This window comes from Sapajus apella, unplaced genomic scaffold (assembly GCF_009761245.1).
Source record: "Sapajus apella isolate SASKATOON/1434 unplaced genomic scaffold, GSC_monkey_1.0 scaffold3, whole genome shotgun sequence".
Taxonomy (NCBI): domain Eukaryota; kingdom Metazoa; phylum Chordata; class Mammalia; order Primates; family Cebidae; genus Sapajus; species Sapajus apella.
In genome coordinates, this window is record NW_022436943.1 from 42,426,946 (window position 1) to 42,442,504 (window position 15,559).

The 15,559-nt window shown below is 37.7% G+C and overlaps 1 protein-coding gene and 1 long non-coding RNA gene across 2 annotated transcripts in view; one reads left to right on the forward strand and one right to left on the reverse strand.

Moving 5' to 3' along the window:
- LOC116528978 overlaps positions 1–15,559 on the forward strand; it is a 386,229-nt gene that overhangs the window by 314,099 nt on the left and 56,571 nt on the right. The window lies entirely within an intron of this gene.
- The window catches only part of TNFRSF11B (TNF receptor superfamily member 11b), a 28,492-nt gene that overhangs the window by 9,555 nt on the left and 3,378 nt on the right, over positions 1–15,559 (reverse strand). The gene's annotated exons all lie outside the window — the stretch shown is intronic.

Below are 15,559 nucleotides of genomic sequence, written 5' to 3' on the forward strand. Positions count from 1 at the left end.
GCTCAAAGATGACTGGAGTAGAAAGCTCATCAAAATAGAACTTAAAACACTTAGATGCACTGCTGAATTACCACATGAACTGAAAGACACTTTGTCTTTTTGGGTTTCAGGATTATCTCTGGTGAGTAAGTTGGATTAACTAGCAGTTCTCAGAAGAGCTACACCAAAATCACCTGTTAAAAATGTAGATTCCTTGGATTCATATGCTTAAGTCATCTTATTCCACTGATGTGGGATTGGGCCTGGGATTTAAAATACCTGCAGTGCTTCTGACGCCTGGGGTGCATGCTAAAAATTTCTTTTAATTTATTCATTTGACAAATAACCACCGAGCCCTTAGTATGTGCCGGGTTTTGTTCTGGGTACTTGGGATGCAGCTCTGAATAAAATAGGCAAGGAATTCTGCCCTTATGAAGTTAACAATCCAATTAGAGAACTAAAAATAATACATTATAATAAACTCTGCAAGTATTGTTAAAAAAAAAAGGGAGAGCAGGTAAAGGAGACTGGAAACATGGAGGGGAAAATAGGGAGATTAACATTTCTAAGTGAGGTGGTCATATTGGGGACTAAAGGATACCTCTTTTAGTTTTCCTATTCTAAGACTTGTTGATTCCAAGAAAATACTGAAGAGTTGGTAATATGTGAAGGCACATGATTATAACAGTCTTTCCTATCATTCATTCATGCAACAGATGTATGTTGAATGCCTACTAGGTGTCAAGCACCAGGAATATGCTGGTGAGTCAGACATCACCCCTGTTCCCATAAGCTTGCAATTCGTGAAAAAGATTCCTCGAATTTAAGGTTGACATTTTCTCTAAAAATCACATTGACCAGCAGTCGTGACATCTAAAAATAAAATTAATTTAAGTAAATTAAATGACCACATCTCTTCAGATGTAATGGGATAAATTTCAGGGAGAAAGCAGGGTTCAGAAATTTCCATACATAATGGCAGGAAGAGGCTTGTGCAATAGGGGAAAGAGGATTTCATGGGCAAGGGTGCCACTCGAAGAAGAGTTTCAGCTGGCTAGTCTATCTTATATTTGAGATTCCCCAATGGTCTTCCAGGGAAGCACTGAAGTAGTTCTTCATACTAATTACAGGAACCACACACTCAGAAGAAACTGTGTTATTTGTGTGTAGGGGGTGGTTTGTTTGTTTTTGGTACAGGGATCAACACTGACTATTTTCAGGCTTTGGGAGGTGGTAAACAATAAATTTTTCCAAACTCTCTTCTTTGCAGAATTCAGGAAATCTCACAGAAACCCCCTGACCTAGAAAAAGCATGCCAAGCTAGGGAAACAGCACACCCTTTTGAATTAGGGATGGCAAAGATAAAGAATGGCCTTTTTCATAAGCTTCTGAACATTTTAACTGAAGTAACTTCATTCACTTCTTATGGGAATATGGCGAGTGTTTGGGCTGAATTGACCTAATATGAGTCGATAAACCAGAAGAGAAGAATGAAACATCTCATCCAGAGTCACTGACCTTTTAACGGAGTCAATTTTCAAAAGAGGGAGTGTTATAACGTAAGGAACTCCCAACCAACAATATGCAAAATTCAGTGCAAGCTCAGAGCTGCTTCAGTGGTCTTTTCAGGACATTCTCTTGATCTGAGAGTTTCTAGTGAAAGCATGTTCTTGAATTTTCCTGCGGCTTTGAATTGTCTCAGGGGGAGTGGGTTGTCACTAGATTAAAGAAATGGAACTAGTAGGAAGAGGCAGCTCTGGTTTGCTCTGAAATCTTACAGAAATAGATGGAATCTATTTCTTCATTCAACGCACATTTATTGAGCAAACACTATGTACCAGGCATCATGGAGGGCACTTAGCATGTGGCATGCATAAAACACAAATGGTCCTTGCCTTCAAATTCACAGCTGAGTGAACATGTAGGCAATAATAAGTAAAGAAATAATTACAACAAATAATTCCAAATAATGATCAATGTAATGAAAGAAACAAAGCAAGATGACACGTCTGACTTTGTTGCTAGTTTGTCATTTGAATATATAATGGGACATCTTTCAGGGCTCCTTGTATGGATTTAGCTCCAATATTTCTAAAATTCTCAATATTATAAAATGAGGATTTCCTAATTCAACTTGCAAAAATGTGAAAGTAATGAGAAGTACGATTTTCTCTTGCTATTCACTTTCAATTTCCTGGAAAGCCAGTTTTGTGAGTTCTGTTTGCTTTCGAGAGGCCTGGCTTAGACATCCGGAGGGACTCCTTTATCTCAAGTGCCACTGCTAAGTGAGTCACATCCTGGTAGGTAGGAGTCCTAAAGTTTTCCCTAGCAGAACTTTGCACTGCTGGGGAAGTTTCCCATTTCAACACGGGTCAGGTGTGCCCATTTGTTCATCAACATGGACTCTTCTCTCCCATACCAAAAAATGAGGATGGGATGGGAAAACTCCACAGATGGTGCTTGTGTTCTTCATTAGAAGAAGCCAGATAAGTACAGATATAACCAAGAACACTGATGTAATTTATATTTTTCTAGGTATTTGGACATGATATTGTGGGCTTTCCAAAACCATGTTTTGGAAATTTGTTGCTCTTTCTTAAAGATACAGGGAGGTTGAGGTGAAAGGAGCCCACAGAGAAAATAAAGAAATAAGGTCAACGTAAGAATTAGAGAGTATGTTAATGAAGGTAATTTCTCCAAGGCTATCACATGGAATAATCATATACATTATTAAAACTTGGAAAGCCTTGAGAAATTACAAACTTGTTTTCAGCAAGTTCAATGGGGCCTCTGTGTTTTAGTTGAAGATTTTCCACTTTGGTAAAAAGGCAGACTCTGTGTGGCCAAAATTGGATGTTTAGGTCTCAATCTTTGGTTAGCCCCAATTCCCACACAGAATTTCTGGAATCAGTTACTGGACAGAGGATAGGCAAGATTAATAGAGCTCTTCATCTCGGTACTTTCTCTTGATTTCTTCTGCTTATTTCCTGGAAAAGCAATGAAAAAGATGCCACAGGACAGGTCATCTTAACATTGGCTACAGCTCCTTTGCCACTTGATGATATTTAAAACCTAGTAAGTGTTTAAATATTCGTTTCTGTGTGAAATGCAGTCCCCTGATAAGTGTCTACCCAAGCTGGGACGCATGCATAGGTGTGTCTGTGGAAGCAGGAGGTGCTCTCTCTAGAAGGTGCTACTCTCAGACGGTACCACTGCACTCCAGCCTGGTGACAGAGCAAGACTCTGTCTCATAAAAGAAAAAAGAGGCAGATACTCTATTTTTGTGAGTTTTATGCTTGACTTTTAAAAAAGAATTAAATTCTTTTTTCTGTATTCTTTTCTTTCATCCTCTCCCCATTCCCTGTCTACCCATCATTTGGTATAGACCACTTATGCTTGAAGAGAACCTGAAAGTCTTCTAATCTAGCGCTTCCCATCAGTCGAGGATTTCTTCCTGAAGCCTCCATTCCTCTTTTCTTGAAAGGACAGTTAAGGTTGCATGTCAGCTAGATTGTCCCCCTCCTTGCTTTCCATCTTTAATGTTGAGCAGTGTTAAAGAATTTTCCATTTTAAGCTTAAGCCTCTTTTCTCATGTATCAAATGCTAGCAGACCATGGTAGTAGTTAAAGATGGTGGGTGAGTTGAATTAGCTCTTCTCCAATGCCTTTTCTAGCTCTACCATGTATTATCCTTTGGTTTCACAGTTTAATTATCCAGTGAACTTGGAAATAAATGTCTGTTTCTAACCCCCTTCATACTTGTTGTTCCACCTTGTTTTATTTGTGAAACCCCTCTTTACAGCAGAAAACATCCTCTTTTCAGATTCACCATGCCTTCCATTCCCTCTGTAACACCACCGGATGCCCCAGCCTATCAGTTATGCCTTCCTTCTAGTAAGCCAGCTCCTGCGTGATCCTACCAGTGGACTTGCATGCTTAACAAAAGTCAGTTCTGAAACTGTTCATGCTAGTTGTACTTGTAACTATAATTGGGTAATTCAATTAAATATTACCTAACCCAACAAACATGAGTGTGAAAAAAAATTTATTTTCCAATGAAAAGTAAATGACTGGATAAAAATGAAGCCATTCCCTTACCCTCAAAATAAAACACACGAAAAACAACCTACTGTAGAATTTGGAATAGGTGAGATAACTGTTAAAACAAAACAGGGGAAACATCTAGAAGGATCATTTAATCAATTAGTTTCATAAACGTCTTTAATTTCCAAAAGTGAATGGATGGATAATAATTATAGAAAAGGGTTTGTAACAAAGACAGTGTGAGACTTAGCAAACACAGTCTCCAAGAAGGGATTTAGTTGTATCTCAAAATACAGAAGAATGAATGCTTACTTAAATGTTTTAATTCAAAATAAAATATTTAAGGCCTATGTATATAATTTTAATTAAATGTGCTTAACTGATTTTTCAGTTATTCAACTGTTGGTCACAACATACAAATTTCTAATGATAATTCCCCATATTTAAGAAGTAGAAAAGTGTCATAATGATATATTCAGGAAGGAAAGAAGGAGTATTTTGAACATGGAATTCTGTTTTTTTTATCTCAGTTTTATTTTTATTGTGACAGGGTCTCGCTATGTTGCCCAGGCTGGTCTTGAACTCCTGGGCTCAAGTGAACTGTCTGCTTTAGCCTTCCAAAGTGCAGGGATTATAGGTGTGAGCCACCACACCTGGCCTGCTTTGTCTATTTCATTCAAGCATACGTATATTAAAGCTACTCTGTGGCAGACAGTGGAATAATAAAAAAGGTATATAATATTTTGGTTTGTATCTACTTCAGAATATTTAATCATTATTGTTATCATTAAGTCTCCACCAGCTATAAAAATGAGTCAAGGTAATTAACTTGTTTCACAACATAGTAATTAGTGCAGGCAGAATTCAAACTTAGAGCATGTGCCATATAAAATGAATGTTTTGGTCACTTCCTTTAAGGTTTACCAAATGCTTTCCCTTACACTACTGCCTTCATGCATAGTCCAAGAGTAAGCCCTAAAGTGCTTAGTTTTCATTCAGTCTCAAGTGTATAAAGTTAAAGATCACCAATGTTAGGAGATCAATCACAGCCTTCCTCAAGTCCAGATGTACTGACCTTGACTTTTCTTTGTGCTAAGACTAGCTCTTGTCTAAAGCTACTGAGTTGAAAATTTCTCAGATCACAATTGATTTGACTAGAGAATTCCACTGATAAGCTTCTTCCTAAAAAACAAAAGAATATACTTCCTCCAGCAAGTTTATTTTTGCATTATGCAATGCAGCCAATCCCATACTACCGGGCTTGCTCTGTGTGTGTAGAACCATGAGTGACACAGTGGGTTTCCATTTATGGAAATTCATTAAAAGAAGCCCACACAAAGCCTGAAATAACCACTTGGTTTGGGAGTTCCTTTTGTGATCCCTCGTCATGATCTTTGCCGCAAAGAACTATTTGAAGACTGCCCAGAGTTAGCTTAACTTCTGGTCAGTTTGAAAACCATGTCAGTTTACAGTTTATCTTAGCCAAGAAAGGAAACATCCAGGATATGTACCATGGTGAATTTACTAAAGATCTCTTGTAGTATATGTTATGAAAGTTATCAAAAAGAAGCTATTTTCCTGTGAATGTCAGTTTATTTGATTTTTTATCATCTTATATTACAGCTCCTCTCCCCTTTTCCTCCATTCCTCAAATAATTCATTTACTCATGCACTTATTGAAACAACTGCTACGTTCTGAGAACATGGGTAAGTGATGGAGTTGAGTAAGTTAATGTAAACATGCATCCAAAAGCCAATTCTGATGTAAAATATTCACAACTCACTGCAAAACAATTGGAGGCATAAAAGTGGAGAAAAAAGAGCAATAAAAGACTCAACAGAAAAACAGGTTGGAAATTGCGAGGGGCACTGGTAATGGAGAAAGAGAGGAAGGAATAGATATGACATGTTGGCTGATTCATTGGGAGGGGTGGTGCTAATAAGCGATTGAAAAGCAAACCCATAAATTATAGCCAGTAGGTATGTGGTGTTGCCATTAATTACTGACAGCAGGAAGAACCGACAGTTACAGAGAAAGAGAATGAATTTGGTTTGGAACATCTATCTGCCTTCTATATGGGACTCAAATGATGATGTCTGGTAGACAATTAAAAGTATGTATTGGGAACTCAGAACAGAAAAGCAGCTGAAGACACAGCTTTCATGGTTAGAAGCACGTAAAGTTTTCTAGAAGCAGAGAGAGTGGAGTGACATTACCCAAGGAAATTGTGTACAAGCGAAAAAGGACAGAAGTGTTAACCTTTGAGACTTATAAACATTTGTGAGGTAGGATGAAAAAGCGAACGATTAAAAAAAGTGGAGATAGCACAGAGAATTTTAAGAAGGACGCTAAATGGGTAATGAATATGTAAATTCTGAAAAGTGCACAGCTTGGCAATTTGATCAATGAGAATTAACAAAAGCACTTTCAGTGGGAAACCTGCATGTAGAATATGCATGCCACAATTACAAACTGAGCTCCACCACTACTTATTAACCATGACATCATCTCTATAATGAGAATAAGCCTTATTTTTACCTACCCCAATACATTTGCTATATTTCAAATCAACAAAGGGATATAAACTTGATAAGAAATAAGGGTCAGACAATCATGAGACATCATTACACATACTAATTACACAGGAGGTAGGCACTGGGAGACATTTCAAATCAGACTCATTTCTGGAGACATTTTGAAGGTTCTTGTTCTGTATGAAGTAATACACCTAAATTGTACCATATGTTCATTATCTACCCTGTTCTTGTCTCCAGGAAAAAGCACCTTGGACTTGTTGATAAAATTAGTTTCAGTATTTTCCCAATTGGCATCATTTTCTTGGTGTAGGACACATGACTCAAGGCAGTTCCAGGACTTTGCTTAGAATACTCAGCTAGAAAACAATTTGTCTCCATATTTCTTAAATACATAGCATGGTGTCTTACACATGGCAAATATTCAGTATATCTAACTGTATTCAAATCAATAGATATATTGATTATGTATCATTAGGATCATTGGAATTACACAGATGCAAATAAATAGTCACCATGTAAAGGATACATTTGCAAGGACAAGCACAAAGCCTGCAATTTTCTCATCTGTGAAATGATAATGATGACAGAATGTGCCTAAAGGAAGATAGCTTTTAAAGCATCTTTGATCTCACATGGTGTTTTGTATCTACTGTTCCATTGGTTCTTAATTTCCATTTTAAAGGTAAATGTGTGAAAAGAGCAGACAATTCATGGGAGAGGTTTATCTACTGCTGCCAGTTCCCCACCTGAGAGTCTACCACTGCTTAATAATTTTCACAATAGCCAGTAGTTTGGCCGAGGATTATGTCTCTAGGTAAGGCAGGAAGGGCAAATGAATTAAATCTGTTCATCTATACAGACATGATTTGCCGCCAACCACTTTCCTAGGAGAACAGGGGAAAAGAAGCAAACAATTATGATTTATTAGGTGAGTCACTAGGCCAAATTCCACACTATTTTGCTTCCCTTGAGGCTGAAGAACTGTCTTCAGGTAAAATTTAACTTTCAGTGTGATTTTTGTTCCTTTCAGAAGTTTCCTTTAGTTGTCTGAAGGATTTTAAATTAATTAGCAATACTTGTTTGTGTTTGGAATCGATCATAATTGTTAGGTTGAATTTGCATATGGTGTTTCTTCTTCAGGGGAATTTTATAGACAAATAACATTTGAGAGATTAACAAATGAAGACAAAAAACAACAACATCAACAAAAAAACCCTCTGAGAATAGAGAACTTTTAATACAGGGATATGCTTAAAACTTTCCCAAGAAGATACACAGAAATTACACTTATTTTCGTTCATACATCTTAATATTTCTTCCTCTGGGCTTCTGTTAACCATCAGATTTGAGAAATAGCATCAAGTTTGAAAGCCAATTCAACAGCAGGGATGGACGAATTTTTCATTGTAATTATCTCATTCAGGCCCACCTGACGAGCACAAGGGTAACATGACTACTTCAGGGTCTTCCAGATACAGTCCCTGGCATTCTGGCTCTGAATTGGCAGTGCATTTTTGTATGTTGATATTTTTGAATATCAATTTTTAAATTCCATTTTATCTCTACAGTTGCTTTTATTTGAAGATAATCCATTGTTCACATTACCTTATGAATCCTTTTTGGCTATTAATGACCTGTATTGAAGCCCAATCAATATAGGACAATGGGCAGCTGGTGAAAGTTAGATACGAAAAGCCATGTGGTGATGAAATGGAATAGAAACTAGAAGAGATGGACTAAAACAGAATCCAAGTTAAACCTGTAGATATTTACTGCATGTCTATGATGTGTGAAACATCATATTGGAAGCCTTGGGTGATATGATGAATAATTATAGCTTAGTATACTATAATATTATCGTATAGTGGGCTCTATACTCAGCCCTGTCTTCACATGCTATTCTCATCCATCCTCTGCAACCACCTCTAATGAGATATGATTATCCCCATTTTACATGTGAAGAACCAGAATCTCAAAGAAGTTGAGTGACTTTTCAAAGGTGTCAGAGCTAGCACACATTACAGCTGGGATTTAAATCCTATCCTGTCTGAACCTATGCCTTTAACAACTGACTTATCCCTTTGGGAACTTGCAATCCATGAAAAAGATAGACATATAAATGATCCACTACAGCACAACATAAAATTCAATATGATTTACTGTATATCTGTCCACCTACCTCCTTACCTAGTGACCATCCATCCATCCATCTATTCATCCCCCTATCTACCCATACTAGTGAATAAATGCTTCTCCCTTCCTCTCTTGTCCTGAAATACAGTACTTTACACAACGTCTCTGGAAGATGGTCCTATGAGATTGAGTAATTGGTTGCAATTTATACTAAGTAGTAGCTTCTCAGTAATTTACTCCCTTGAATTTGTTCTTCTTCCTTTTCTATGTTACTCATCATATACTTACTCCTGCTCCTCCAGGATTGCACTTTCTAAAAGGTACTAAAACAGAAAGTTTATTTGCCTTATGCTCTGTTATCTAGGGAATATGGGTTTAGGCTCATGTCCACTAAGGCAAGGGCATTTAATTGTTAAAGAAAAGAAATATGTTCCCCTCCCTGTGTCCATGTGTTCTCATTGTTCAACACTCACTTATCAATGAGAGCATGCAGTGTTTGATTTTCTGTTCTTGTGTCAGTTTGCTAAGAATGATGATTTCCTGTTTCATCCATGTCCCTAAAAAGGACATGAACTCAGCCTTTTTTAGGGCTGCATAGTATTCCATGGTGTATATGTGCCACATTTTCTTTATCTGAGAGAAATAGCAGAGGGTGGGGGGATTAGGGACAGATAGCATTAGGAGAAATACCTAACGTAGATGATCGGGCAATGGATGCTGTAAATCACCACCATGGCATGTGTATACCTATGTAACCTGTACCATCTGCACATGTATCCCAGAACTTAAGTATAATAAATAAATTCTTTTGTGATATTGTGCCAGAATTGCTAGCCTTTGCTTTAGTTATTTAGTAATAACTAAAATAAGCAGCCCAGGATAACTAAGATCTGTGTAAACAAATGCTTATCTTGACTTCTGTAAATGACTGAAGTAACAAACAGAATGACAAAAGTCCCCTGGCCCTTGGAATGTCCGGAGACCTCCGCCCTCGTCTCCACCCAGGAGGTGAATTACAGAATCCCCTGGACCTTGGAATGTCCAAAACCTTTTCATCCCCATCCCCGCTCCTCACCCCCACTCCCAAGGTGGTTTTTCGGGTATAAAAAGTCTTGGCACCCTCCTTTTGACACCACAGGTTGGAGAGACGTGAGTCCTCTGTGGTCGCCGGCATAATAAATGACCCTGCAATCTGGCATACTTTTGTCTTGGTGCTAACTTTCTACGCTCGGTCCAATACAACACTTTTAAAAAGAAAGTAAATATGGTGAACACCTCAAGCTGAAGAAGGAGGTGAAAAAAAGGATGAGAAATATACAGAGATCACTTCACCCAAGAATTTGACCCTCATGAGCCCCATCCTGTGCATTCTTAAACCCTGTGGAAAACTCTGGGTTCAGCGTATCCACAGAGGTTTTCCTCTGATTAATGGGTATTTTTCACTGGACCCGGCTAATTGATATACAGTAGTATAGAGCAGAAAATCTTCTCAGCTGGGTAACATTAGGGAAATTTACCTAACTTCTCTGAACCTGTTTCCTTGTCTCTGAAATAGAGAAACTAATCTCCACATCATAGGCTTTTCATGAAAATTAAGTGAAATATGATATGTAAGGTCCAAATACAGTACCTATGCTAAAAATGATTAGCGTCTGTCTATTTGATGGCTTCTTCCTTTTGGCTTGGCTTACATGGGCAGAAGCTGTAGATGAGGATAACTGAACTGCTACAGGGGAAGGGTCAACTCGAAGCAATGAAAAAAAAAGCATGGTCCCTGTTTGGTTACTGTCACAGAACAGGGTGTTTGATTTGGAGCCTACTGTTAAATGTCTGTTGACCTTCCTACTTTGCAGCCCAGCCACTCCTTTATATAATTTAAATTTTGAATTTTTGAGTTTTCGGCATCAGAAGACACATTCTTCTTCATGAATCCTTCTAACAGTAGCTTTGATGAAGAAGGAGAATCTAAAATCACAGAGTTAGTCTTTTGTGATTTGTAAATGCTCTTTGCAGCTGCTTACCCTCAATGATCAGATATAACTGGGGTTTGGTTACTGAATAAGTCAAGGGGTTGAGTTTTATGCCATGACAATAAAAAACTTCAGCATCTCACTGGCTTAAAAAAAAATGAAGGTTTATTTCTCAGACATAGTAAAGTCCCTAGATAAACTGCTAAAGGCTCTTAACATTGTCCTCTGTCCGGGACCTAGGATGATATAGCAACCAATATCTGAAATATTGCCGATTTGCTGTGAAGGAAGAAAAGAGAGAGAGAGAAAACAACTTTGAGAGGGCTGTATACATCAACTATTAAGTGCTCTAATTTGGAAGTGATTTACATCATTTTAACTCATGAGTTACTAGCCAAAACTATTCACATTCTCTTGGACCCCATCCTCCCCAGGACACTAGGATACACAATCCCACCAAGCCTCTGGAAGGCAGAAGAACTGGGAACAATTGGCAAAGAACACTAACAAGTACACCATCCTCATAAACATTGCTCCTGCTTTCTGTTTGACATTTACTTTAGCACAATCTAGTTGACTTGTTTTAGTTTTTTACTGGACTTTAAAAGAGACAGGAAACAGAATGTGGGTGCAGAGGTCTCTGTCTATCAGCCTGGTGCATTATTCAAGTGTAGTTGTTAATGGTCATGCCAACCTACCCATTATCATGCTTATTCTGCCTGAAGGTTTGACATTTACTCCAGAGAATGGTGTGAAGTTGTCAAGTACATCCTTGTGAATACAAATTCAAAGAAAATTCCACTCAATGAGTCTAAGGAGACTGCAAGTGACCATAATTACATCTCTTCAGTGAGTCCTGAGGGGATGTCTTGATCCTGGCTTTTAACTAAATGGAATATGAAAAATACGCACATTCATAACTTCTATGCATACTGGCTAAAGACAAGAAGAATGTGTCTCAGAATGAGAAAATCTTTTTTTGGCTTAAAAGAATAATTTGTTGCTCTAAAATACATAAGTCATACTACCTAAAGGTAGGTAACATTTCAAAAGGTGCTTCATCTTGTGGTCTTACTGATTTAAATAGATTTATTTTACATGAACCAATGGAGCAGAAAAAAACTTACACAAAGGCAACAAAATAGAATATTTAAAAACATTTCTGTAACATATTTTTTACAGACAAATATGTCTGTTTGATATTTGCATGTTTTGAGCAGGAAATAATGCACAGTCAATTGTGTGTGTGTGTGTGTATGTGTGTGATAAAAATTTGAAACTACATCAGACCTTCCACATATTACCTGCTCTAACACCTCTATTTTAGACATGGGGGAAGTAAAACCCATAGAAGGGGAGTCACCCATTGGAGCTCAAAGACCAAATAGAACTGAAAACTTTGGAACCTGGATTTTATCTAAATGGAATATGAAAAATATGCACATTAATAACTTCTGTGCCTATCTAAAGACAAGAAGAATGTGTCTTAGAATGAGACAATCTTGCCTCTCACCATTGCCACTGCAAAAGTGTTGTCACCATGACCCACAACTGAATTGTTAAATTACATTTTGTGGTGATGGTGGTAGTGGTGAAATCGATCCAAATTGATGGTCAGGAGAATTTGTTAAGGAATAGAGTACTGATATTCATATTTCTAAAAATAAAATTTTTTGAACAAGAAAGTAGTATTACATGGCAAGAGAACTGAGGTTTCTGGATCAAAGACCAGAGAAGAAAACTGGATTTACTAAAGGCAGCCACAAAACTGAGATGAGTCACTGTCTTGTCTTAAATCTAAATTCATCTCGACACCTATTTTCCTATTTCATTGGTGATTATTTAAGAGGCCGTTACAGAAAAGGTCCAGTCTGAATTGAAGTGCAGATCTTAAGGCTATTCATTTTATTTTTAAAGAAGATGGCTTCAAGGAAATCAAATAATATTTCAATGAATATTAAGGCTATAAATCTAGAGAGGTGAATTTTTTTTTAATCACAACAAAAACTGGCAAATCAAGGCCATTAACAGCACATTACTTTTTTTGGAAGGGCTTTAGGAATTACATTTCATTTCCTCTTGCATCCTCTATCCATTTATGGTCTGGCTGATTCAGGTGCTTCTGAGAAATTTGAGTGAAAATAATCTACTCAAGCACCTTGGAAATTATGTCAACTTGTAGCTGGAAGGAACCATTTTAGTATGTCTGCAGACTGTTCTGGCCTTGGAATATTCATTTAGAGAGGCCAGGTAAATGTGAGAGAGAGAGGGTACCACTCAGTTTCTTACCTAATGTGTTGTAACACTATTCTTATCCCTTAAAACTGTCTAAAAGGGTTCTTTTTTTAGACTTTGTATGCTAGTTACCCCAAAATATTCTGTGGTAGTGAGTTCCAAAAACTAATTACATGTCACATAAAAACACCGTCCTTGTATCTATTTCAAGTTGGCCATACCTCACTCTTTCTTCTCGCATAGATAGTTTACGGATGTTCCTAGGATTTCCGATTCACTAGTTCCTGCTATTGTGGGTTGCTAAGTTTTATTTTGATTTTTGTTTTCTTTTCTAAACATGGCTGCCACTGCTGTTCATATTTGCATTTTGTTTACCAGACTGTTGATATCAGGATTCTGCTCTGGGGGCGGCTTCATGCTCTTCTCTCTTGCTAAGTGAAGTCATCCTTCTCTATGGCTCCAAAAATCCTCTCTAGGCTAATGAGACAGATTTTTTTTTTTTTTTAATCTCCAGCCCAAGCTTCTCCTATATTCTGAAATATTTTGTATCTAAATGCCTACTTGACATCTCTACTGAGACACATTACAAATATATAAAAGTTATCGACGCCTGTAATCCCAGCACTTTGGGAGGCCGAGGCGGGTGGATCACAAGGTCAAGAGATCGAGACCATCCCAGTCAACACAGTGAAACCCCGTCTCTACTAAAAATACAAAAAATTAGCTGGGCATGGTGGTGCGTGCCTGTAATTCCAGCTACTCAGGAGGCTGAGGCAGTAGAATTGCCTGAACCCAGGAGGCGGAGGTTGCGGTGAGCCGAGACCGCACCATTGCACTCCAGCCTGGGTAACAAGAGCAAAACTCCGTCTCAAAAAAAAAAAAAAAGTATCGAACCAAAAATGAACACTTGATGCCCAAACCCACTATCATTTGTTCTCCACTCAGTAGCTGTATATACCTGTATTCTCTACTCAGTAGATAGCACACAGTCCCAACTGGATGGGAAGGCCAGAAAAGCAGTCCAGCCAGGCTTAGATTGTACTCCAAAGATCAATGTATGAATCTGGTTCAGTTTTGTTACTTGTTTAAGAATGGGCTTTCATGAAGGTACGAATATGAACCTTTATAGTATGAATGTACAAATCTATTTAAAATATTAGGTGGGTAGGGTGTTCTGTGTATATTTTCAAAGAGATCAAAGCCAACATTAGAAGAGAAATCTCTGGCAGTAAGCTAAATTCTGTTGGAACATTCATGAAAATTACTAGTAGATTATCCAACACCCTAGCAAATCTCTTTATAGTTCCTTTGAATGCAGGAAACACAACTTTAGGGTCGTGTGCTTTGGAGACACTGGGGCTACAAATGAACAAGATGAAAATCTGTGCTTGCAAAGAGCTTACACTGTGCCACAGAGGTGGTGCTGTCCCTTAGGAGAAGTTCTAGGAATCTGTGGGGTATTTCTCTGGTCATAATGACTACATGCTGCTAGACCTCCTGAGCAATGAAGAATAATCCTACGTCCCACACACATTCAAGTGTCCTGTTAACAACTGATATAAGTAATCTGGAATCACAGCACCAAAGCCAATGCTGACCATGTTTCTGAGTCACCAATATTACACATGTTCCCCAGTCTTTATTCCTAGTGGTGTGTTCCTGGCAATTTTACAAAAAGATGCTAGCATATCACTACTTCTTTATGTCTTCCAGTGAAGCCTATTTTATTATAAATTACTATCTTTTTATTATTCCTTTATAGTATAGTTATTCCAGTATATTGATTTTTAAAAATTATATGTGTAGGTAAAATATATGTACTCTGAATTTAATTTCAGGAGAGCAAGGAGGTTGTTACAAAGGATTTATTGTAAAAGTACATGGGAAGAAATCTGATATAATTGAGAGCTACTGCCCTGCAGGGTAAACCATACAAATATCCTGATAATTTTGGCATCTCTGCTCCATTGTAGCAACATAAGGAGCAGCTAGGCATCATCAGTCAAGGCTTTAATGCAAACATATATTTTTGTAAGATTACTGTTTCCCTTCAATATATTTCCTAGTCTTTTTTTCTTCTTTTTATTTTTTTGGCTGCAAAAGAGAAACTCAAACTAAATGAAATGCTATTGGTTAATAAGATACTAGAGAAAATAATGCTCTTTACAAAAAGCTTTCCCACAAAGGGAACATTCCAGCAGGGGGCTGAGGGTTGCCAAGAGCAAAACCTGTCAGGCAAGACAGTGGCCAGGAGAGCAAAAATACCTGAGTGTGTGTGTTTAGTTCCCTTTGATCAACACTGCCATAGCTCTCCTCCTAGAACTAACTGGATAAACCACCTGTGCAGAATGCTTACTTGCCTGATAAATGGAATTTGACAGTTATAGTTTAAACTTAAGAAGTAAAATTTAAAACTAAATTGAAATTAGAAATTGTGCTGGAGGTTGCTAGGTGACCCAGGCCAGGAACGTTGCTATGGACAGGGATCAGGGCTGTTTTGGCTTGAGGGTATGTCAGATTTTCCTAGAAAATTCAGAGTATTCATTCTCTTTAAAAACAAAACAAAACAAACAAACAAAAACTTTAACCACTAGGGAGAGGGAGAGGAAACCAAAATAAACAACAGTAAAACAACAGAAAGCCCCAAAGGGCATTATTCTG